Source organism: Apium graveolens, chromosome 7 (genome assembly GCF_009905375.1).
Source record: "Apium graveolens cultivar Ventura chromosome 7, ASM990537v1, whole genome shotgun sequence".
Lineage (NCBI taxonomy): Eukaryota > Viridiplantae > Streptophyta > Magnoliopsida > Apiales > Apiaceae > Apium > Apium graveolens.
The window spans coordinates 82,546,148-82,571,739 of NC_133653.1; the positions used below are offsets into that span (position 1 = coordinate 82,546,148).

General features: G+C 41.8%; 2 non-coding genes across 2 annotated transcripts; both read right to left on the bottom strand.

The window, feature by feature from the left end:
• Positions 1 to 2,037: 2,037 nt before the first annotated feature.
• LOC141675767 (small nucleolar RNA R71) lies at positions 2,038 to 2,144 on the bottom strand. Its single transcript, XR_012556402.1, has one exon. It is a non-coding gene; the product is annotated as a small nucleolar RNA R71 (small nucleolar RNA).
• Positions 2,145 to 11,419: 9,275 nt separating this feature from the next.
• Positions 11,420 to 11,526, bottom strand: LOC141675677 (small nucleolar RNA R71). Its single transcript, XR_012556318.1, has one exon. It is a non-coding gene; the product is annotated as a small nucleolar RNA R71 (small nucleolar RNA).
• Positions 11,527 to 25,592: the final 14,066 nt, after the last annotated feature.

Here is a 25,592-nt window from a genome sequence, read left to right on the forward strand (position 1 = left end):
TAGTGTTTATGATTTCAGGGTATTAGTTGCATTTCGGAGGAGGAATCATCAAGAATAAGCCTTGGCATGTGTTCACCATTGAGAGAGGAAAAGAACGGGCAGATTACGGCGAAGAAACGGAGCAAACCTGGAATTTTTCCAGTAGGGTCCTGCGCGCCCGCGCAGCAATGCTGAGCGGCTGCGCAGCAGCCTTGCGCGCCCGCGCAGAAATGCTGAGCGGCCGTGCAAGGTCGGGGAAAAAGATATATTATTTTAGACTTCTACTTCTGTTTGGCTTCCACTTCTATGTAATCTGAGTTTTATGGGACTATTATATAGGTAGATTTGAGACATTTTTCACAGAGTAATAAGGAAGGAGATTATATTTTAGATTGTGTTTTGTAAGAAGCGAAGGAGATAAGGAAGAAGACCGATTTAGCACACAGCAACGAAGAGGAAGCATATATTCTTGTGATTCTTGTTTCGTTGTAACGTTGGATGCTAGTTTTCTTGCTTTGACTTATTTACTCTTGTGACGTACTCTGTTTTAATATAATCAGTTTAGTTATTATTTTCTTGTGTTTGTTTATCATGATTTCATATGAACCCATGATGGCGATAAGTTCTATTATGGGCTAATCGTGATCATGGGATTGCAACGGATTTATTATGGAATTCTTTAGTTAATTGTTTAATACTTTAGTGTGTGATGATTGCATGATATCTAGTATTGGTTGTGCGTATTCGTCTTATGTGCGTCGCGAACATATAAGATAGGGTGTTAATATCTTGTGAAGCGACGGTGGATCTTAAGATTTAGAACTTGCCATGCTAGCATAGGTTCATGTACGTTGTGCATGATTAGTGGGTAACTCTAACGGTTTTATTTGCCCTATGTAATCAAAAAGGGATAACTTGTGCTTAAATCGTTGTGTTGTCAATTTCTGTAGACATATAGGAACTCAACATAATTGATGACTATTCAACTTCTATCTTAATTGTGGATGTTTGGTAGAATGGTATTAGTACAATGAAAGTTGGCTTTTATCAGTTTCGTGTTATTCGATTAATATCATCACTGTCACATGCTAAAGGTAATAACAATGGCTATAGAAGGAAGTAATAATGAAGTTGTGATCTCATGAGTGTTTTATTATTGATAAATTGAAGTGTTAGTTAAGTGGTTAATTAAGTAGTTAATTATAGTTAATATTTAATCAACAATTTTAAGTGTTATTATCTTAACATTGAGAAGTAGTCATACATTGGTGAGTGAGTTAAATTAGACAATAAATTAGTCTGAGTCTCTGAGGGAACGAACTAGAAAGTATTCTATATTACTTGCGAACGCGTATACTTGCGTGAATATTAGTGCGTGGTTTCGCCCTAACAAGTTTTTGGCGCCGCTGCCGGGGACTCGGCGTATTTGTTTAGTTTATGTACTTACCATCATTGGTCATTAGAACTCAGTGATTAGGACGTAGTAGTTAATTACTCTTTTCGGTTGTGTTTCAGGTACTTTAGCAAACGTTTATGCAAACTCGTTCTCGTGCTCGCAAGAGGACCTTAGCTACAGCTGAGGAGAAATACGAAGTTCTTGATACACCGGAGAAGTTAGATTTTGAGGATTCGGATTCAGGAACTGAGCAGAAAGAACCAGTAAACATGGGAGATCGTATTGTTCAAGCTGATCCAGCTCTTATGGATTTTTCTCGGCCTAAAATTGATGACATTCAGTCAAGCATCCTTCATCCGGCTATTCAAGCTAACACATTTGAAATCAAGCCGGGCACTATTCAGATGGTGCAGAATTCTGTTTCTTTTGGAGGAGCGGCAACTGAAGACCCCAACATGCACATAAGGAATTTTGTCGAGATCTACAACACTTTTAAGTATAATGGCGTGACTGATGAGGCTATCAAGTTGAGGCTCTTCCCATTCTCACTGAGGGATAAAGCTAAAGACTGGTTACATTCTGAACCAGCTGGGTCAATCACTACGTGGCAAGATCTTGCGCAAAAGTTTCTGGTGAAGTTTTATCCAATGGCAAAGACTGCTGCTATGAGGAGTGCCCTTACTCAATTTTCGCTGCAACCTACAGAATCTATGTGCGAGGCTTGGGAACGCTACAAGGAAATGTTGAGAAAATGTCCACATCATGGAATGTCGGATTGGATGGTAATCACTGGTTTTTATAATGGATTGGGGGCCCAATCTCGGCCCATGCTCGATGCAGCAGCTGGAGGCACCTTATGGGCTAAAAGCTATACTGAGGCGTATAATCTTATCGAGACGATGGCTGCAAATGAGCATCAAAATCCAACTCAGAGGATGACGTCAGGCAAGGTAGCAGGTATTCTGGAAGTTGATGCAGCCACCGCTATTGCAGCCCAGCTCCAAGCGCTATCAATGAAGGTTGATTCTTTGGCTACGTATGGAGTTAATCAAATAGCTATGGTTTGTGAGCTTTGTGCAGGTTCTCATGCTACGGATCGGTGTTCTCTTGTCAACGAATCTGTTCAGTATGTGAATAATTATCAGCGACAACAGCAGCCTGTGCCAGCGACCTATCATCCTAACAACAGAAATCATCCAAATTTCAGCTGGGGGAATAATCAAAATGCTATTCAGCCAACATATCAGCAAGGAGTAAGTAAACAGTTTAACCCACCTGGATTCTAGCAACCACAGCAGTATGCTACAAGGCAATCATATCCTCAACAAGGAAGTACAGCTGCACCTACTAGTGCTGATTTTGAGGAACTTAAGCTGTTGTGCAAGAGTCAGGCGGTTTCTATCAAGACCTTGGAAAATCAAATCGGTCAATTTCGGGATAAACAGTTCGGGAAGTTTCTGGAGGTGTTCAAGAAACTTCACATCAATATACCTTTCACTGAGGCTCTGGAACAAATGCCTAGTTATGCGAAGTTTATGAAGACTATTCTTTCAAGGAAGGTGAAACTGGATGACCTCGAAACTGTTGCTCTCACGGAAGAAAGTTGGAGCAAGCATTAATCTGATGCCGTTGTCGATCTTTAAAAAGTTGGATCTGCCTGATCCAAAACCCACATACATGTCGCTACAATTGGCGGACCGTTCCATTACTTACCCAAGGGGCATAGTTGAGGATGTGCTCGTCAAGGTGGATAAGCTCTTCTTTCCTACAGATTTTGTTATTCTGGATTTTGAGGAAGATAAGAAGATTCCCATAATCTTGGGGAGGCCTTTCTTGGCTACTGGCCGTACTTTGATAGATGTGCAAAAAGGGGAACTTACTATGCGGGTCCAAGATCAGGACGTGACCTTCAACGTATTCAAGGCAATGAAATTCCCTACAGAAGATGAGGAGTGCTTAAAAGTGGATGTGATTGATTCTGCGGTCACTTCGGAACTCGAGCACATGCTAATGTCTGATGCATTGGAAAAGGCCTTAGTGGGGGAATTTGATAGTGATGATGAAGATAGCAACGAGCAATTACAATATCTGAACGCTTCGCCCTGGAAGCGAAAGCTGGATATACCATTTGAATCTCTTGGTACTTCTGACCTCAAGAACGCTGAAGGGAAGCTCAAACCATCAATAGAGGAAGCACCTACCTTAGAGCTCAAACCATTACCTGAACACTTGAGGTATGCTTTTTTAGGTGATTCATCTATGTTACCTGTTATTATTTCAGCTGACCTTTCAGGTAGTGAGGAAGACAAGCTCTTAAGGACTTTGAGAGAATTCAAATCGGCTATAGGATGGACCATAGCAGACATCAAGGGGATAAGTCCTTCATATTGTATGCATAAAATTCTGTTAGAGGAAGGTAGTAAGCCAACTGTGGAACAGCAGCGAAGACTGAACCCGATCATGAAGGAGGTGGTGAAGAAAGAAATTCTGAAATGGCTAGATGCAGGCATCATTTATCCTATTTCTGACAGCTCGTGGGTGAGCCCCGTGCAATGTGTTCCTAAGAAAGGAGGTATCACTGTGGTCGCAAATGAAAAGAATGAGCTCATCCCTACTCGAACAGTTACAGGATGGAGAGTATGCATGGATTATAGGAAATTGAACAAAGCCACAAGAAAGGATCACTTTCCTCTTCCATTTATTGATCAAATGCTTGACAGATTGGCGGGACATGAGTATTTCTGTCTTCTGGATGGTTATTCCGGGTATAATCAGATTTGTATTGCACCAGAGGATCAGGAAAAGACTACCTTCACTTGTCCATTTGGCATATTTGCTTTTCGTAGAGTTTCGTTTGGGTTATGTGGCGCCCCGGCCACCTTTCAGAGATGTATGATGGCTATATTCTCTGACATGATTGGAAATAACATCGAAGTGTTCATGGATGACTTCTCCGTCTTTGGACACTCATATGATGAATGTTTAAATAATCTGCGCGCCGTACTCAAAAGATGCGTGGAAACTAATTTGGTGCTTAATTGGGAGAAATGTCATTTTATGGTGCGTGAAGGCATTATCCTTGGGCATAAGGTCTCTAGCAAAGGTCTGGAGGTGGACAAGGCCAAGGTGGGAGTCATTGAAAATCTTCCCCCACCTAATTCGATGAAAGGAATCCGTAGTTTTCTCGGTCATGCGGGTTTTTATCGGTGATTCATCAAGGACTTTTCAAAGATATCTAAGCCGTTGTGCAATTTACTTGAGAAAGATGTGCCTTTCAAATTTGATGATGAATGTTTGGCAGCATTCGAGACTCTCAAGGAGAGTTTGATCACGGCACCAGTTATTACAGCACCAGATTGGACAGAACCGTTTGAGATGATGTGTGATGCGAGTGATTATGCGGTAGGTGCAGTTCTGGGACAGCGCAAGAAAAATCTCTTCCATGTGGTCTACTATGCGAGTAAGACTTTAAATGGAGCCCAATTGAACTACACCACTACTGAGAAGGAGCTTTTGGCTATAGTCTTTGGCTTTGAGAAATTTCGATCTTATCTGTTTGGTACGAAAGTGACAGTATTCACTGATCATGCAGCTATTCGCTATCTGGTTTCTAAGAAGGATTCGAAGCCGAGACTCATTCGTTGGGTGCTTTTACTTCAAGAATTTGAGTTAGAGATCAAAGATAGAAAAGGTACTGAGAATCAAGTAGCTGACCATCTCTCTAGGTTGGAGAATCCCGATTCTAATTCACAAGATAGGACGTTAATCAATGAATCTTTTCCGGATGAGCAGTTGTTTGCAATTCAGGAGGAAGAACCATGGTTTGCAGATATTGTAAACTATCTTGTCAGTAATATAATGCCTCCTAATTTGACATCCGCGCAAAAGAAGAAGTTTCTGCATGAGGTGAAGTGGTATATGTGGGATGAACCATATTTGTTTAGACAGGGAGCTGACCAGATCATCAGGAGATGTATCCCGTTCTGTGAGACGGAGGGGATATTACGAGACTGCCATTCCACGGTTTATGGTGGACACTATGGAGGTGAGAAGACGGCAGCTCGTATTCTGCAAGCAGGTTTTTTCTGGCCTACCTTGTTTAAGGATGCTCATCAGTTTGTTTTAAGGTGTGATCGTTGCCAAAGAGTGGGAAATTTGTCAAGGAAGGATGAGATGCCATTAAATGTGATGCTTTAAGTCGAGGTCTTTGATGTATGGGGAATCGATTTCATGGGGCCTTTTATCTCGTCTTGCAATAATCAGTACATCTTGCTGGCAGTCGATTATGTCTCAAAATGGGTCGAAGTTAAAGCTTTACCGACAAATGATGCAAAGGCAGTGCTAAATTTTCTTCATAAGCAAATTTTCACAAGGTTTGGAACACCTCGGGTAATCATAAGTGATGAAGGATTGCATTTTTGCAACCGTAAGTTCACTTCTATGATGCAACGTTATAATGTGAATCATCGAGTAGCTATTGCCTATCATCCGCAAACAAATGGTCAAGCGGAAGTGTCTAACAGAGAGATAAAGTGAATTCTAGAGAAGGTTGTTTGTCCGTCAAGGAAGGATTGGTCTTTAAAGCTCGATGAAGCTGTTTGGGCTTACAGAACAGCATACAAAACTCCACTTGGGATGTCACCGTTTCAGTTGGTGTACGGTAAGGGATGTCATCTACCGGCGGAGCTTGAGCATAAGGCCTACTGGGCATTGAAGAAATTGAACCTGGATTTAGATGCAGCTGGTAAGAAAAGAATGCTTCAGCTTAATGAACTTGATGAATTTCGACTTCAAGCGTACGAGAATAACAAAATGTATAAGGAAAAGGTGAAGAGGTGGCACGATAGGAAGCTACATCCTAAGTTATTTGTGCCAGGGCAACAAGTTCTGTTATTCAACTCTCGGCTCCGACTTTTTCCTGGGAAGTTGAAATCAAGGTGGTCTGGACCTTTTATTGTCAAAACTGTGTTTCCACATGGAGCGGTGGAAATTTTTGAGAATGATTCGGACCAAGCATTCAAGGTTAACGGTCAGCGGTTGAAGCACTACTATGGGGACATGGCAAACCGAGAGGTGGTTAGTGCCATTTTGTTGACTATTTGAGAAAGGTACGGAACGTCAAGCTAATGACGAAAAAGAAGCGATGCGTGGGAGGCAACCCATGAATTGTTGTTACAGGAACCCTTAGAAGTTAATAACCTATCCAAAAACACAAAAAAATCAAAAAACAGGGGCTGAAAAAAATTTTTTTCCAGAGACCCTCTGCGCGCCCGCGCAGCTATGCTGAGCGGCCGCGCAGCTTTCTGCGCGCCCGCGCAGAAATTCTGAGCGGCCGCGCAGGGGTCGAGTTCCAGAAAATTTTTTTGCTGTTCAGAAAAAAAAAAAAAAACAAAAACACAAAAACCCATTACAGCCCATAAACCCACGAATTCTTTTCCCATTACCCCATGATTTTATCCCTCAACCCCACTCCTAATCTAATTTAACCTACTCCATACCCTATATATACATACACCTATCCTACATATCTCCCACAACTTCCTACACTTAAACCCTCTCATAAACATCAAAAATCAGTTCTTACACACTTTTATTCACAAATCAATGGCACCCAAGAGAGCACGCACTATTGACAGCAGCAGCACAGTTCCTACTGCTGATTCATCAAGGGGTACTGCTGCAAGGCCTCGGTTAACTGACAGAGCCGCGGAGGAGGAGTACACTAGGCTATTGGGGAAGCCGATTCTGAAGGAGAGGGGGTTTTTACCATCAGGGAGGGATGGTGAGTTGTTGCCCATGATTGCAGAGAAGGGGTGGATAGCTTTTTGTGAGTCACCCGAAGCAGTACCGATGAGTGTTGTTCGCGAGTTCTACGCGAACGCGAAGGCTGAAAAGAATGGGTTTTCTGTAGTTCGTGGGCTGACGGTTGATTATCATCCTGCGGCGATTCGCCGTGTGATTGGACAGCGAGAGAAGAAGCCCGAGGAGGAGAACTGGAATGAAAAGACTGCTGAGGACTTTGACTTGGATTTGATTTGTGCGACTCTCTGTCGACCGGGCACAGTTTGGAACTGCAGTCCAGCCAATAATGAGTATCGTCACTTTCCGGCGATCGTCATAAACAGGTATGCCCGTGCATGGAATGTATTTATATGTGCTAATATTTTGCCTTCTTCACATGCACACGAGGTCACAGTTGAGAGAGCACAGCTGTTGTGGGGAATTCTGAATGAGGAATACTATGTGGACCTTGGTGAGTTTATCTACCAAGGAATTCTGAAGTTTTTGAGGGGAGCAAAGCATATGAACATCCCTTATGCATCCACGGTTACAAAGCTATGACGAGCAGTAGAAGTGAACTGGCCGGCTCATGAGCAGTTGCAGTTGCCAGCAGCTCCGATAGATTCTGGCACTCTGAATGGGATACAGGAGTGGACCGGTGGTGAGCCTGAGGAGCATGGGCTGGGTTATCGTCTTCTAGGAGGGCGTCCAGCACGAGGTGCTACTATGGCCAGGCCAGGGCGTGGTGAGGCTAGTTCTTCGAGAGCTCAGGAGGGTGCTGGGATGGGTGATGCCCAGTATAGGAGGCTTTCACGGCGGATGGATACCATGTATGAGACGCAGAGCAGGTTTGCTCAGGAGCTCACTCTTGCGTTAGGGACTGCTTTTCGAGGCCTTGGAGCTGATATCCAGTGGCCAGTTTTTGGTGAGGACTCTGCATACCCGCCGCCTGATACTCCACCCACTGAGGGTGATGATGATGATGACTCCGAGTAGGTATACCCTGTGTTCCTTTCTACTACCTTCACTGGGGACAGTGAAGATTTTAAGTTTGGGGGTGGTAGTTAAGGAATATTTTGTGTGTGTCATATAGCTGCATATTCATGATAGTTAGTTCATATAGTTGCATAATTTTTGCCATATAGTTTTTTTTATATAGCTTTATTTGTTTGTCATATCATATAGCTCATGCATATACCATGATCCCTTATGATTTATCGACTCAATTGTGATATTGATGCGAGTGTAGTGATAGCATTAAAGTGATATTAAGTTGTGTAGGTTGATATGCATGCTAGAAGCACTTGTATTGTCACTAAGTTTTAGAGAATGCTTAAGGACTAGATGGTTGTTATGATCTGATTATTTTTTGAGGATAATCTATTTATTATGCTTAGAATTTGATAATAGGTTCTTAGTGGTAAAGGCATGAAAAAGAAAAAAAAATGGAGTAAAAATGGAATTTGTTGCTAGTTGTGGCTAGGCGTCAAATGGTTAGTAGTCGGCTCGCATGTTATGCGAGTAGTCTAGGGTTGAGCAAGATGGAGCGAAACGCACTTGCTCAGAAAAAAAAAAATTGCATAATTGATCAAGAGTGGGCTCTTTGGTATTCGAGTTATTAAGTTCTTAGGGGACTTTGTGCCTAGTGACCTAAGGCTTTTAGAGTCTGGGATCCGCTAACCTAACGCTCGTTACATGGATACCATTGTATAAGTCTTTTGTGGACCTCACTCATTGCACGGTCAAATAAGCATTTGAGTTGTAAATAAAAAGCACGATTCCGTAGTAAGTTCCAGAGTTCTTGTAGTGTTGTATATCACTTTGTGCCTAGAATTTTTATTCTTTGTATAATCGTAGGATTGCCTTGAGGATAGTCTAGTCATAGTAATTGGTCTAGTTCCAAAGCATATCTGTTAAGCATTTGCACACACCACGTTTCTGGCGGTATGTCCGTTTGCATGAGTTTATTGATCTTTAGTGTCTAACTGCATTCGTTGAGACGTGACAATTTGGTTGGTTAATTGTAGTAAGGGGGATCGTTGCATTTTCATATAGATTACATTCATGCATATTTTTATTTGTTTTTTGAGTCTGTGACGCTTGAGGACAAGCATCGATTTAAATTTGGGGGTGTGATAAGTGGTATTTTATACCACTTAGAAAGTCTTAAAATGGCTTAAATTGGTGTCTTGAAATCAAGTATTTTGTGTATTTGATGCATTTTTCTAGTGTTTATGCATTTCAGGGTATTAGTTGCATTTCGGAGGAGGAATCATCAAGAATAAGCCTTGGCATATGTTCACCATTGAGAGAGGAAAAGAACGGGCAGATTACGGTGAAGAAACGGAGCAAACCTGGAATTTTTCCAGTAGGGTCCTGCGCGCCCACGCAGCAATGCTGAGCGGCCGCGCAGCAACCTTGCGCGCCCGCGCAGAAATGCTGAGCGGCCGCGCAAGGTCGGGGAAAAAGATATATTATTTTAGACTTCTACTTCTGTTTGCTTCCACTTCTATGTAATCTGAGTTTTATGGGACTATTATATAGGTAGATTTGAGACGTTTTTCACAGAGTAATAAGGAAGGAGATTATGTTTTAGATTGTGTTTTGTAAGAAGCGAAGGAGATAAGGAAGAAGACCGATTTAGCACACAGCAACGAAGAGGAAGCATATATTCTTGTGATTCTTGTTTCGTTGTAACGTTGGATGCTAGTTTTCTTGCTTTGACTTATTTACTCTTGTGACGTACTCTGTTTTAATATAATCAGTTTAGTTATTATTTTCTTGTGTTTGTTTATCATGATTTCATATGAACCCATGATGGCGATAAGTTCTATTATGGGCTAATCGTGATCATGGGATTGCAACGGATTTATTATGGAATTCTTTAGTTAATTGTTTAATACTTTAGTGTGTGATGATTGCATGATATCTAGTATTGGTTGTGCGTATTCGTCTTATGTGCGTCGCGAACATATAAGATAGGGTGTTAATCTCTTGTGAAGCGACGGTGGATCTTGAGATTTAGAACTTGCCATGCTAGCATAGGTTCATGTACGTTGTGCATGATTAGTGGGTAACTCTAACAGTTTTATTTGCCCTATGTAATCAAAAAGGGATAACTTGTGCTTAAATCGTTGTGTTGTCAATTTCTGTAGACATATAGGAACTCAACATAATTGATGACTATTCAACTTCTATCTTAATTGTGGATGTTTGGTAGAATGGTATTAGTACAATGAAAGTTGGCTTTTATCAGTTTCGTGTTATTCGATTAATATCATCACTGTCACATGCTAAAGGTAATAACAATGGCTATAGAAGGAAGTAATAATGAAGTTGTGATCTCATGAGTGTTTTATTATTGATAAATTGAAGTGTTAGTTAAGTGGTTAATTAAGTAGTTAATTATAGTTAATATTTAATCAACAATTTTAAGTGTTATTATCTTAACATTGAGAAGTAGTCATACATTGGTGAGTGAGTTAAATTAGACAATAAATTAGTCTGAGTCTCTGAGGGAACGAACTAGAAAGTATTCTATATTACTTGCGAACGCGTATACTTGCGTGAATATTAGTGCGTGATTTCGCCCTAACAAGTTTTTGGCGCCGCTGCCGGGGACTCGGCGTATTTGTTTAGTTTATGTACTTACCATCATTGGTCATTAGGACTCAGTGATTAGGACGTAGTAGTTAATTACTCTTTTCGGTTGTGTTTCAGGTACTTTAGCAAACGTTTATGCAAACTCGTTCTCGTGCTCGCAAGAGGACCTTAGATACAGCTGAGGAGAAAGACGAAGTTCTTGATACACCGGAGAAGTTAGATTTTGAGGATTCGGATTCAGGAACTGAGCAGAAAGAACCAGTAAACATGGGAGATCGTATTGTTCAAGCTGATCCAGCTCTTATGGATTTTTCTCGGCCTAAAATTGATGACATTCAGTCAAGCATCCTTCATCCGGCTATTCAAGCTAACACCTTTGAAATCAAGCCGGGCACTATTCAGATGGTGCAGAATTCTGTTTCTTTTGGAGGAGCGGCAACTGAAGACCCCAACATGCACATAAGGAATTTTGTCGAGATCTGCAGCACTTTTAAGTATAATGGCGTGACTGATGAGGCTATCAAGTTGAGGCTCTTCCCATTCTCACTGAGGGATAAAGCTAAAGACTGGTTACATTCTGAACCAGCTGGGTCAATCACTACGTGGCAAGATCTTGCGCAAAAGTTTCTGGTGAAGTTTTATCCAATGGCAAAGACTGCTGCTATGAGGAGTGCCCTTACTCAATTTGCGCAGCAACCTACAGAATCTATGTGCGAGGCTTGGGAACGCTACAAGGAAATGTTGAGAAAATGTCCACATCATGGAATGCCGGATTGGATGGTAATCACTGGTTTTTATAATGGATTGGGGGCCCAATCTCGGCCCATGCTCGATGCAGCAGCTGGAGGCGCCTTATGGGCTAAAAGCTATACTGAGGCGTATAATCTTATCGAGACGATGGCTGCAAATGAGCATCAAAACCCAACTCAGAGGATGATGTCAGGCAAGGTAGCAGGTATTCTGGAAGTTGATGCAGCCACCGCTATTGCAGCCCAGCTCCAAGCGCTATCAATGAAGATTGATTCTTTGGCTACGTATGGAGTTAATCAAATAGCTATGGTTTGTGAGCTTTGTGCAGGTTCTCATGCTACGGATCGGTGTTCTCTTGTCAACGAATCTGTTCAGTATGTGAATAATTATCAGCGACAACAGCAGCCTGTGCCAGCGACCTATCATCCTAACAACAGAAATCATCCAAATTTCAGCTGGGGGAATAATCAAAATGCTATTCAGCCAACATATCAGCAAGGAGTAAGTAAACAGTTTAACCCACCTGGATTCCAGCAACCACAGCAGTATGCTACAAGGCAATCATATCCTCAACAGGGAAGTACAGCTGCACCTACTAGTGCTGATTTTGAGGAACTTAAGCTGTTGTGCAAGAGTCAGGCGGTTTCTATCAAGACCTTGGAAAATCAAATCGGTCAATTAGCCAATGCAGTGCTCAATCGTCAACCTGGCACTCTTCCCAGTGACACAGAAGTACCAGGCAGGAAGGAAGCTAAAGAGCAAGTCAAGGCTATTACCTTAAGGTCTGGAAAAGTAGCTGATGCTGAAAAGGCAAAAGAAGTCGAAGCTGAAGTTAGAGATGAAGAATTTGAGCAAAAGGAGAAAGCGGCGGAACCAAGGAAGACTACTGTTGAACACACTCTGCCTGAGGCTAATACAGGGGAGAAACAGCTCTATCCTCCACCACCTTTTCCTAAGAGATTGCAGCAACAAAAGCTGGATAAACAGTTCGGGAAGTTTCTGGAGGTGTTCAAGAAACTTCACATCAATATACCTTTCGCTGAGGCTCTGGAACAAATGCCTAGTTATGCGAAGTTTATGAAGACTTTTCTTTCAAGGAAGGTCAAACTGGATGACCTCGAAACCGTTGCTCTCACGGAAGAATGCAGCGCGGTTCTGCAACAAAAGTTACCACCAAAACTGAAAGATCCAAGAAGCTTCACCATTCCTTGCACCATTGGCAATCTAACTTTTGACAAGTGCCTTTGCGATTTGGGAGCAAGCATTAATCTGATGCCGTTATCGATCTTTAAAAAGCTGGATCTGCCTGATCCAAAACCCACATACATGTCACTACAATTGGCGGACCGTTCCATTACTTACCCAAGGGGCATAGTTGAGGATGTGCTCGTCAAGGTGGATAAGCTCTTCTTTCCTGCAGATTTTGTTATTCTGGATTTTGAGGAAGATAAGAAGATTCCCATAATCTTGGGGAGGCCTTTCTTGGCTACTGGCCGTACGTTGATAGATGTGCAAAAAGGGGAACTTACTATGCGGGTCCAAGATCAGGATGTGACCTTCAACGTATTCAAGGCAATGAAATTCCCTACAGAAGATGAGGAGTGCTTAAAAGTGGATGTGATTAATTCTGCGGTCACTTCGGAACTCGAGCACATGCTAATGTCTGATGCATTGGAAAAGGCCTTAGTGGGGGAATTTGACAGTGATGATGAAGATAGCAACGAGCAATTACAATATCTGAACGCTTCCCCCTGGAAGCGAAAGCTGGATATACCATTTGAATCTCTTGGTACTTCTGACCTCAAGAACGCTGAAGGGAAGCTCAAACCATCAATAGAGGAAGCACCTACCTTAGAGCTCAAACCATTACCTGAACACTTGAGGTATGCTTTTTTAGGTGATTCATCTACGTTACCTGTTATTATTTCAGCTGACCTTTCAGGTAGTGAGGAAGACAAACTCTTAAGGACTTTGAGAGAATTCAAATCGGCTATAGGATGGACCATAGCAGACATCAAGGGGATAAGTCCTTCATATTGTATGCATAAAATTCTGTTAGAGGAAGGTAGTAAGCCAACTGTGGAACAGCAACGAAGACTGAACCCGATCATGAAGGAGGTGGTGAAGAAAGAAATTCTGAAATGGCTAGATGCAGGCATCATTTATCCTATTTCTGACAGCTCGTGGGTGAGCCCCGTGCAATGTGTTCCTAAGAAAGGAGGTATCACTGTGGTCGCAAATGAAAAGAATGAGCTCATCCCTACTCGAACAGTTACAGGATGGAAAGTATGCATGGATTATAGGAAATTGAATAAAGCCACAAGAAAGGATCACTTTCCTCTTCCATTTATTGATCAAATGCTTGACAGATTGGCGGGACATGAGTATTTCTGTCTTCTGGATGGTTATTCCGGGTATAATCAGATTTGTATTGCACCAGAGGATCAGGAAAAGACTACCTTCACTTGTCCATTTGGCACATTTTCTTTTCGTAGAGTTTCGTTTGGGTTATGTGGCGCCCCGACCACCTTTCAGAGATGTATGATGGCTATATTCTCTGACATGATTGGAAATAACGTCGAAGTGTTCATGGATGACTTCTCCGTCTTTGGACACTCATATGATGAATGTTTAAATAATCTGCGCGCCGTACTCAAAAGATGCGTGGAAACTAATTTGGTGCTTAATTGGGAGAAATGTCATTTTATGGTGCGTGAAGGCATTATCCTTGGGCATAAGGTCTCTAGCAAAGGTCTGGAGGTGGACAAGGCCAAGGTGGGAGTCATTGAAAATCTTCCCCCACCTAATTCGGTGAAAGGAATCCGTAGTTTTCTCGGTCATGCGGGTTTTTATCGGCGATTCATCAAGGAATTTTCAAAGATATCTAAGTCGTTGTGCAATTTACTTGAGAAAGATGTGCCTTTCAAATTTGATGATGAATGTTTGGCAGCATTCGAGACTCTCAAAGAGAGTTTGATCACGACACCAGTTATTACAGCACCAGATTGGACAGAACCGTTTGAGATGATGTGTGATGCGAGTGATTATGCGGTAGGTGCAGTTCTGGGACAGCGCAAGAAAAATCTCTTCCATGTGGTCTACTATGCGAGTAAGACTTTAAATGGGGCCCAATTGAACTACACCAATACTGAGAAGGAGCTTTTGGCTATAGTCTTTGGCTTTAAGAAATTTCGATCTTATCTGCTTGGTACGAAAGTGACAGTATTCACTGATCATGCAGCTATTCGCTATCTGGTTTCTAAGAAGGATTCGAAGCCGAGACTCATTCGTTGGGTGCTTTTACTTCAAGAATTTGAGTTAGAGATCAAAGATAGAAAAGGTACTGAGAATCAAGTAGCTGACCATCTCTCTAGGTTGGAGAATCCCGATTCTACTTCACAAGATAGGACGTTAATCAATGAATCTTTTCCGGATGAGCAGTTGTTTACAATTCAGGAGGAAGAACCATGGTTTGCAGATATTGTAAACTATCTTGTCAGTAATATAATGCCTCCTAATTTGACATCCGCGCAAAAGAAGAAGTTTATGCATGAGGTGAAGTGTTATATGTGGGATGAACCATATTTGTTTAGACAGGGAGCTGACCAGATCATCAGGAGATGTATCCCGTTCTGTGAGACGGAGGGGATATTACGAGACTGCCATTCCACGGTTTATGGTGGACACTATGGAGGTGAGAAGACGGCAGCTCGTATTCTGCAAGCAGGTTTTTTCTGGCCTACCTTGTTTAAGGATGCTCATCAGTTTGTTTTAAGGTGTGATCGTTGCCAAAGAGTGGGAAATTTGTCAAGGAAGGATGAGATGCCATTAAATGTGATGCTTGAAGTCGAGGTCTTTGATGTATGGGGAATCGATTTTATGGGGCCTTTTATCTCATCTTGCAATAATCAATACATCTTGCTGGCAGTCGATTATGTCTCAAAATGGGTCGAAGTTAAAGCTTTACCGACAAATGATGCAAAGGCAGTGCTAAATTTTCTTCATAAGCAAATTTTCACAAGGTTTAGAACACCTCGGGTAATCATAAGTGATGAAGGATAGCATTTTTGCAATCGTAAGTTCACTTCTATGATACAGCGTTATAATGTGAATCATCGAGTAGCTACTGCCTATCATCCGCAAACAAATGGTCAAGCGGAAGTGTCTAACAGAGAGATAAAGCGCATTCTAGAGAAGGTTGTTTGTCCGTCAAGGAAGGATTGGTCTTTAAAGCTCGATGAAGTTGTTTGGGCTTACAGAACAGCATACAAAACTCCACTTGGGATGTCACCGTTTCAGTTGGTGTACGGTAAGGGATGTCATCTACCGGCGGAGCTTGAGCATAAGGCCTACTGGGCATTGAAGAAATTGAACCTGGATTTAGATGTAGCTGGTAAGAAAAGAATGCTTCAGCTTAATGAACTTGATGAATTTTGACTTCAAGCGTACGAGAATAACAAAATGTATAAGGAAAAGGTGAAGAGGTGGCACGATAGGAAGCTACATCCTAAGTTATTTGTGCCAGGGCAACAAGTTCTATTATTCAACTCTCGGCTCCGACTTTTTCCTGGGAAGTTGAAATCAAGGTGGTCTGGACCTTTTATTGTCAAAACTGTGTTTCCACATGGAGCGGTGGAAATTTTTGAGAATGATTCGGACCAAGCATTCAAGGTTAACGGTCAGCGGTTGAAGCACTACTATAGGGACATGGCAAACCGAGAGGTGGTTAGTGCTATTTTATTGACTATTTGAGAAAGGTACGGAACGTCAAGCTAATGGCGAAAAAGAAGCGCTGCGTGGGAGGCAACCCATGAATTGTTGTTACAGGAACCCTTAGAAGTTAATAACCTATCCAAAAACACAAAAAAATCAGAAAACAGGGGCTGAAAAAAAAAAAATTCCAGAGACCCTCTGCGCGCCCGCGCAGCTATGCTGAGTGGCCGCGCAGCTTTCTGCGCGCCCGCGCAGAAATTATGAGCGGCCGCGCAGGGGTCGAGTTCCTGAAAAATTTTTTGCTGTTCAGAAAAAAAAAAAAAAAAAACAAAAACACAAAAACCCATTACAGCCCATAAACCCACGTATTCTTTTCCCATTACCCCCTGATTTTATCCCTCAACCCCACTCCTAATCTAATTTAACCTACTCCACACCCTATATATACATACACCTATCCTACATATCTCCCACAACTTCCTACACTTAAACCCTCTCATAAACATCAAAAATCAGTTCTTACATACTTTTATTCATAAATCAATGGCACCCAAGAGAGCACGCACTATTGACAGCAGCAGCACAGTTCCTACTGCTGATTCATCAAGGGATACTGCTGCAAGGCCTCGGTTAACTGACAGAGCCGCGGAGGAGGAGTACACTAGGCTGTTGGGGAAGCCGATTCTGAAGGAGAGGGGGTTTTTACCATCAGGGAGGGATGGTGAGTTGTTTCCCATGATTGCAGAGAAGGGGTGGATAACTTTTTGTGAGTCACCCGAAGCAGTACCGATGACTGTTGTTCGCGAGTTCTACGTGAACGCGAAGGCTGAAAAGAATGGGTTTTCTGTAGTTCGTGGGCTGACGGTTGATTATCATCCTGCGGCGATTCGCCGTGTGATTGGACAGCGAGAGAGGAAGCCCGAGGAGGAGAACTGGAATGAAAAGACTGCTGAGGACTTTGACTTGGATTTGATTTGTGCGACTCTCTGTCGACCGGGCACAGTTTGGAACCGCAGTCCAGCCAATAATGAGTATCGTCACTTTCCGGCGATCGCCATGAACAGGTATGCCCGTGCATGGAATGCATTTATATGTGCTAATATTTTGCCTTCTTCACATGCACACGAGGTCACAGTTGAGAGAGCACAGCTGTTGTGGGGAATTCTGAATGAGGAATACTATGTGGACCTTGGTGAGTTTATCTACCAAGGAATTCTGAAGTTTTTGAGGGGAGCAAAGCATATGAACATCCCTTATGCATCCACGGTTACAAAGCTATGCCGAGCAGTAGGAGTGAACTGGCCGGCTCATGAGCAGTTGCAGTTGCCAGCAGCTCCGATAGATTCTGGCACTCTGAATGGGATGCAGGAGTGGACCGGTGGTGAGCCTGAGGAGCATGGGCTGGGTTATCGTCTTCCAGGAGGGCGTCCAGCACGAGGTGCTACTATGGCCAGGCCAGGGCGTGGTGAGGCTAGTTCTTCGAGAGCTGTAATAACCCCAAAATTTTCAACTTTTTGTAACCCTTGTGAATAGTGTTGTAGCTGAATGAGAAAACTTTTCACGCCACACTATGTAGGGGTTCTGTTATGGATATTCTGGGATATTATTAGTACTCTATGCAGTATATAAGTGTATGTAAAGATCGTCAGAATCCAATTCCGAACACTTTGGTTTTTCCCGGAAATCCACAAGATACGGAGAGAATTGAGTATAAGGTAACAGGATAAAAAGGATTTAAATTAAAGGATTATAATAGAGGATCATAAAAAGGAATATAATGTATTGAGAAAGGTTAAAGGAACCTAAGTAATAAGATCCCGGGTATGATCCTTCAAACGATAAACGAAAACGAAAGTTAAGCGAACCGTATAAAAGATCAGCGGTCATTAGGCAAACGATTAGGAAGTTAATCAAAGGGATTAGTGGGAATGATGTCATCCAACCAATAGAAAGAGGACAAGGAAGGGAGGATGACATCATGAGGATGACATAAGCATGACATGGGAAGGAAGGAAGTGTGGTGGCTTTGTAACCACACAAATTCAAGGGCAAAAAGGTAATTGACTAAATCAAATACAAAAACCAAGCAACCAAGCCAAGTAAAATCACTTTCATCAAAAATCAAAAAGCAAGCAAGGCTTTGTTCTTGAAGCTCTCGGCTTTTCACTATTCAAAAGGCAAGAAGAATTTCAAAACTCAAGATCCAAGCCTCCTAAATTGATCCAAGCTTTCTTAAGACTTCTCAAAGCTTCTTAAGGCTTCCTAGCTCCACCCACCACTTCAAGGAAGGTATACCATCTACAAACCCTAGATTCCTATATATATTATAAGATGATTTTGATTAGTGGGGTGATATTGTAGCTTGTTGTTGTGATTTAGAGTTTGGGATTTGGAATGGTAGTGAAATGGAATGGTAAATGTTGTGGTTTTGATTAAAAGAACTTAAGTATGATTAAAGTTAAGTTTAGGCATACGTATGATTGATTAAATTGAATTGGTTGGGGTTGTTATGATGTGATAAGGATGGATGTTGGTTGTATGTTGTATTTGAGGTTGATTTGGGATGGTTTTGAATGATTTAAAATATTGGAAATCGCGTAAACATAGCCGTCGTAACGTCCGATTTTCTTTGGACTGTTTTTGTGCATAGCATTAGGACCCGAGAACCCCCTGCTAGAATATGACCACTGCCATGTTTAGATAGCTCATGTTACGAGCTTCGTTTTGATATGTAGTTTGTTCGATTCCGATGCACGGTTTAGGAGAAACGACCGTTTCAAGTAACGGCGTTTCGCGAACGAAACTTTTTCCCTCGCCTTACTTTGAAACATAGGTTAAAGACCAAAAAGGGTTAATTAATGTATGAAACATTTATGGTATGTGTGTTAGGCAGTTGGTAAGACACTCGCGAAGGAATCGCTTTAAAACTCGTAAAGGTTAAATTATTAAAAATGGTGGAGCCGAGGGTACCCGAGTGACTTAAGCAAATCAGTGAGCGCAAAACAAGCGTTAGAGTCTAAGTTAGTTAAAGTAAAGATTTACAAGTGATTTTGGTTTAATTCCAACTTACTTGTTGTTTATAGGTTACCAGACTCGTCCCGAGCCTTTTATCACCCCGAGTCGCTCAGGCAAGTATTCTATCCGTTATACTGTTGTTGTGATGTATACATTTGTATATGCATGATCTTGCGATAAATGCATATTGGTTATTTAGCAAAATTCTTGCGATATATTGTAGCATGTGATATGGTATATATGCATGCCTGTTTCATATTCTTGAAATATATATCTGTTGGTTCAGTTGATAATACCTATGCTAGAGAATAGCGGTAACTTGCATATACCCTTAGTATAGGGACCCAAAGGTGAAAATATTTTCTAAAACCGGGAGTCGAGGATCCCGAGTAGATTTTGTATATATGGATATAAATATATATATATAGATATATATACTTATATATATATATATGTTCATAGTTTTCAAAACTATTAATCGAATAAGGTTTATTCGATAACTTTAACTTTATTTTATTATTGAATATTATTTCGAATATTATTCGAAGGCGTATGACTCCTTTTATTTTATTAAATGAATATTATTTTGAATATTCATTCGAGGACTTATGACTCCTTTTATTTTAATTATTGAATATTATTTGAATATTCATTTGAGGATGTATGACTCCTTTATTTTATTTAATGAATATTATTTATAATATTCATTCGAGGTATTATGACTCCGCTTATTACTGAAATATATTCTTTATTTTATTAAAGAATAAGGGTTCAATAATCAAACTTATTTTCGATTATTCAAATAAAGATGATACTTTCATATAAGTATATCTTTGGTTATTTAATGTTTATTTCAAGTATAAGTTTTAATACTTCTACTTCAATTATTTTTATAAAGATTATTCTTTATGGGAATATTATTTAAATAATAATATTCAATCATTTTCTAAATATTCTGGGGACTGATTTACTTCATTAAATCAGCTTTACTCCAAACACTCTATAAAGTGTTTTCGAGTCTTCAAAATGATTTTTAAAGTTAGAGCGGATCCCAAAACTCATTTTTTATATTTAAGATCTTCTTTTTTAAGGGGATTTAAATACTCGCTCAAAACCTGGGGAATCCGGCTCTGTGGTGTATTTTATATTCGCAACGAGGTTGCAGTTTTGGTAAATGAATTGATTACTTGCCCAATGTTCGGGAAGTAAGCCCATCTAATTGAGTCGGCATAAGCGACAGGCCGGGGTACGGTCTATTATTGTGTAAGTGGCTGGGTGGCAGTCCATCAACGCGTAAGAGGCCGGGTGGCGGTCCAGCACAAGGTCCTTATGAGGCCAGGGTGATGACCGGTGGGGGATTCATCCATCTACTAGTAGAGAAGGTTACTTATTGGTATCTTTGCCTGATCAGCAAGATATCTGGTTTATGCCAAAATTCTTTTCCTTTCCAAAATTTATTGGATGTTTCAAACTCTGTTCATACTTTACATAACAGAGGTTCCAGGAAATGTTTAAAGAGATATATATGTGGATATATATATATATCGGGACTAAATAAAGTATCTCATAACTTTTTCATTCAATAATATTTCAAAGATTGAATCTATTCAAGTCTTAACTTGTGGTCTCATCTATGGGATGTTTTTCTTAAAACTTATAATACTTTGAACGGTGGTAGTTCAAGTAGCTTTATAAATGATATAAGTGTGGTGAAGTATTGGTAACTTCATTCCTTGTTTTTACTTATATCTAGTAAGTAATTATCTTACACATGATAGAGATTCTATTAAGTATCCATTTAGATACTTATATTATTGTTATCACTATGTATTATCTTGCGAGCTGTAAGGCTCACTCTTGCTTTATTTCTTCATCATACAACAACAGTTAGGAGAGATGGCCAGACTCCAGCAGACCCAGCGCAAGCGCGTGGGAAGCGTCCCGCATCTTCCCGATGATGTTGTAGCTGCTATAGCTGCAGAGGTAGATCCATTGTAGTTCAGACCATCTACTTTTGAGAATCAAATTATGTATAATTATAACTTGTGGCAGATAATGGCAATTAACTGTAAATTTATCAAGTAATCGTTTTGGGTTGTAATAACTTTTAAATTGTGGACTCAAAGACTTGTGCTTATTTCAATTTCATCTCTGAGACTATAACGGGTTGTGGTGTGTGTTAGTATGGGGTCACAGCATGAGGTTATTTATTATTAATTAAGTGAAGTGATATTGTGGAAAGAAAGACCGTGACAACCCGGATCCCCGACCCCGGATCTGGGGGTGTTACAGAAATGGTATCAGAGCTAAGCGTTATAAACCTCAGAGATGATGCGTCGATATAATAACAAACTCACAAAGATAATAAGAACTCTTGCCAAGTTCATGGTCGGACTACTTATAGTAGTGCTGACAGTTAAAACCCTTACGGGAACCCTTATAAGTATCATGATAGTAACTTAGCTCGTTTAATGTGTAGGCGCCTGAGATAGAGGACCCTGAGATGTTCGAGCGTGAGCATGATGAGGCATTGCTAGATGTTGAGGATCAGGAGGAGCCTGAGATGGAGGAGGATGAGGAGGACCCCTCAGAGGAGCCTGAGACGGAGGTCATTGCTGTTTCAGATGAGGAGGACCCCTCAGAGGAGTCAGAGACAGAGGTTATTGCTATTCCAGATGAGGAGGACCTGGATGAGGTCCCAGTAGCTGAGGAGCGTGTTGGACCTATGGTAGTGTATGCTGGTATCCCATTACCCACACTTCCGGTGGTCAGAGCCCCTACCCCTCCACCACCATCTTGGATTCCTGATGATGACAGCTCAGAGACCCATACTTCCGAGCCTAGGCAGACCGAGGAGGCACCCTAGGCAGACTGAGGAGGCACCCTCAGCGGCTCCGGATTCACCACCTCTTGACCCTGCCCACAGGCAGTCTTCGTTAGCTCATGGATATGTTCAGGATGTATTGAGGACCCGAGTGGCTGTTGCCGAGGGCCGACTAGATGAGGCCAGGAGGGAGTTGGATGCAGAGAGGGAGGGTAGGCGTACCCGAGCTTATGAGACTAGGGCTTCTATACCCCGATCCTTGAGGAGGGAGCTTACGGGGATAGAGCTCACATTCCGAGCGAGGCTCAAATCGCTCCAAGGGGATAGGCATGGTAGGATCTCCAGGCGGCAGGCCGACTATATCTTCCGTCGTGCGATGGAAAGGGTTTGGGAGCTGACCCGCTCCGGTGTGTGATTCAGGATTGATGATGGAATAGTCTAGTTGTCTAGTTAGCCGAGGCCTTAGTAAGAGCCAATTTTCTGGAATAGTTGACTTGTATATAGCATCCCTTTTTCTGACTAGACAGATAGACTCTTGTGTATCACTTTTGGGACAGATGACTGTAGCACTGTTGTACTTTTGACCAGATCAAACTATGTATTTCTCGCATTATGTATATATTTGTTTCCTTTCGGTTCAGTTCCATAGTGACGGGATCACTGTGTTTATCATTATTATTACTGCACTTCGTATTAGAACTTTCTTAAAATAATAGAATTGCGATATACGTTCTCCCCATTATAAGAGCTGTGCAAGGCACAATGTTGTATATGATTGTGACCTAACGTTGAATTTTCCCAATAATTGTTTTTATTACTATCAGAATCATGTCGCCAAGAAAGATTGGAACTAGGGCGAACCCTGGATCTGAGGACCAGGGAAGCCATAACCAGGATGATAGGAACCAGGAGCACAGTGAAGAGGAAGATGAGGATTATGTGGAACAGGATGACTCCCTGTATGAAGAGGAAGAGGAAACATATGATGTTGAGGGATTTGAGATAGAGGCTGAAGAAGGAGAAACCGAGGTTGAGCAACCAGTACCAAACCCAGGCATGGATCCCATGGGCCAGTTCATGCAACTCCTAAGGCAGAATTTGGAACGTCAACCCAACCCACCCCCTCAAGGAAGTAACAATGCTGTGGCAAACTCTTTCAGGGCTTTTAAGTCCCTTAAGCCCCCTGAGTTCCACGGATCAGCCGACCCAGTTGAGGCAAGGGCATGGTTAAAGGAAATGGAGAAATCTTTTGAGATTTTGAGTACTGATGAGGCACAGAAGACTGTATTTGCTACCCACCTTCTGAAAGGAGAAGCTAACTACTGGTGGGAGGCCAAGAAAAACATGGAGACAGATGCTATTATAACCTGGGAGAGATTTAGTCAGTTGTTTCTGGGAAAGTATTTCCCGAGGTTTATGGAAAACCAGATGTAGCTCAAGTTCTTGGAGCTAAAGCAGAATAACTTGTCTGTAGCAGAGTACGAGGTGAAATTTACTGAGTTATCAAGGTTTGTGCCGGAGTTTGTGAGCACTGAGGAAAAGAAAGCTAGGAGGTTTCAGCAGGGACTGAAACCGTGGATTCAGAATAGGGTGGCAATCCTTGAGCTTACGGACTATGCCACTCTGGTGCAAAAGGCAACGATTGTAGAAGTTGGAAGTGAACAGATGCAGAAGAAAAGAGAGAAGAAAGGAATAAAGAGGAAAAGTATGAGCATGGGTGGAGGTTCCGCAGGAAGGAGCTTCCCAACTAGATTTAATCGAGGAGCAGTGTCCCTACCAGGAAGGAACACTGGGTTTAAGCGTCCAATGAGTGTGAGTGTGAGCCAGGGCGGCCAGAAGTCAAGAATGTCCTCTTCCAACCAGTCTCGACCCCCATTGCCAGCCTGTAACATATGTGGAAGGAATCACACTGGTGAGTGTAAAGGAAAGCCTGTAACCTATTTTAAGTGCGGTCGGGAAGGCCACTACTCAAATAAGTGCCCATCATCAACCCCTGCCGTCATTCCAACCGCCACTTGTCATCAGTGCGGACGCCCAGGTCATTGGAAGAGGGAATGCCCAATGAACAAACCAGCAGCTTCGGGAGCAAGCAGGGCTGCTTCCAATAAGCCACCTACTGCGAGGACTTTCAACATGACAGTCCAGGATGCTATGAAAGATTCAGATGTGATAGCAGGTACCCTTTCTCTAAATTCAGTCAGTGCAAATGTTTTATTTGATTCGGGAGCAACTAAATCTTTTATATCAAAGGACCTTGCGCGTAAGTTAAGACTTAAGGCTGAACCCTTGATAGAACCCTTACAAGTAGAAATAACCAATCATGAAATTATTCCTGTTAACCAGATTCACCCCGCCTGTGAGATAGGCATAGGGGAGCAATCTTTCAGTGTTGATCTGATTCCTTTTAAATTGGGGGAGTTTGATGTGATTTTGGGAATGGACTGGCTATCTAGCAACGATGCTCAGATAGACTGTAAAGGGAAGAAAGTTAAGTTAAATATCCCCGGGAAGAAAGAAGTTATATTTAGAGGAAAGAGGCAGACGCAGAAATTTTTGACAATGGCCCAGGCCAAAAGGATGCTACGAAAAGGAAGTGAGGCTTACCTAGCCTATGTGGTGGACACGCAGAAGGAGGTGCCCAACTTACAAGATATTCCAGTAGTCAACGAATTTGAAGATGTATTCCCACAAGACCTTCCGGGATTACCACCCGATAGAGTGATTGAATTTGCTATTGAGTTGGCCCCAGGGACGGCGCCAGTTTCAAAAGCACCTTACCGGTTAGCCCCGTTAGAAATGAAGGAATTAGCTATCCAATTGCAGGAACTTTTGGATAAGGGTATGATAAGACCCAGTGTGTCTCCGTGGGGAGCACCAGTTTTATTTGTTAAGAAGAAAGATGGGAGCATGAGGTTGTGCATAGACTATCGAGAGTTGAACAAGCTAACCATAAAGAACAGGTACCCATTACCTAGAATAGACGATCTGTTCGACCAGCTAAAGGATGCTGTTTATTTTTCCAAGATTGACCTGAGAACTGGATATCACCAACTAAAGATTAAACCCGAAGATATTTCCAAGACAGCGTTCCGTACCAGGTATGGGCATTATGAGTTCTTGGTAATGTCCTTTGGATTAACCAACGCCCCAGCGGCTTTCATGGATTTAATGAATAGAGTATTTAAGAAGTACTTAGACAAGTGTGTGATAGTTTTTATCGATGATATTTTGATCTACTCAAGGACTGAGGCAGAACATGCAGAGCATTTGAGGATAGCTTTAGGAATACTCAGAGAGGAACAGTTATATGCCAAATTCTCGAAGTGTGAATTCTGGAAGAATGAAGTACAGTTTTTAGGACATGTGATCAATAAAGAAGGAGTATTGGTCGACCCCTCCAAGATAGAGGCGGTCTCAAATTGGGAAAGGCCAACCACACCCACAGAGGTAAGGAGTTTCATAGGATTGGCCGGCTACTATCGTAGATTTGTACAGGACTTTGTGAAGATCGCAGCCCCTTTGACACGACTT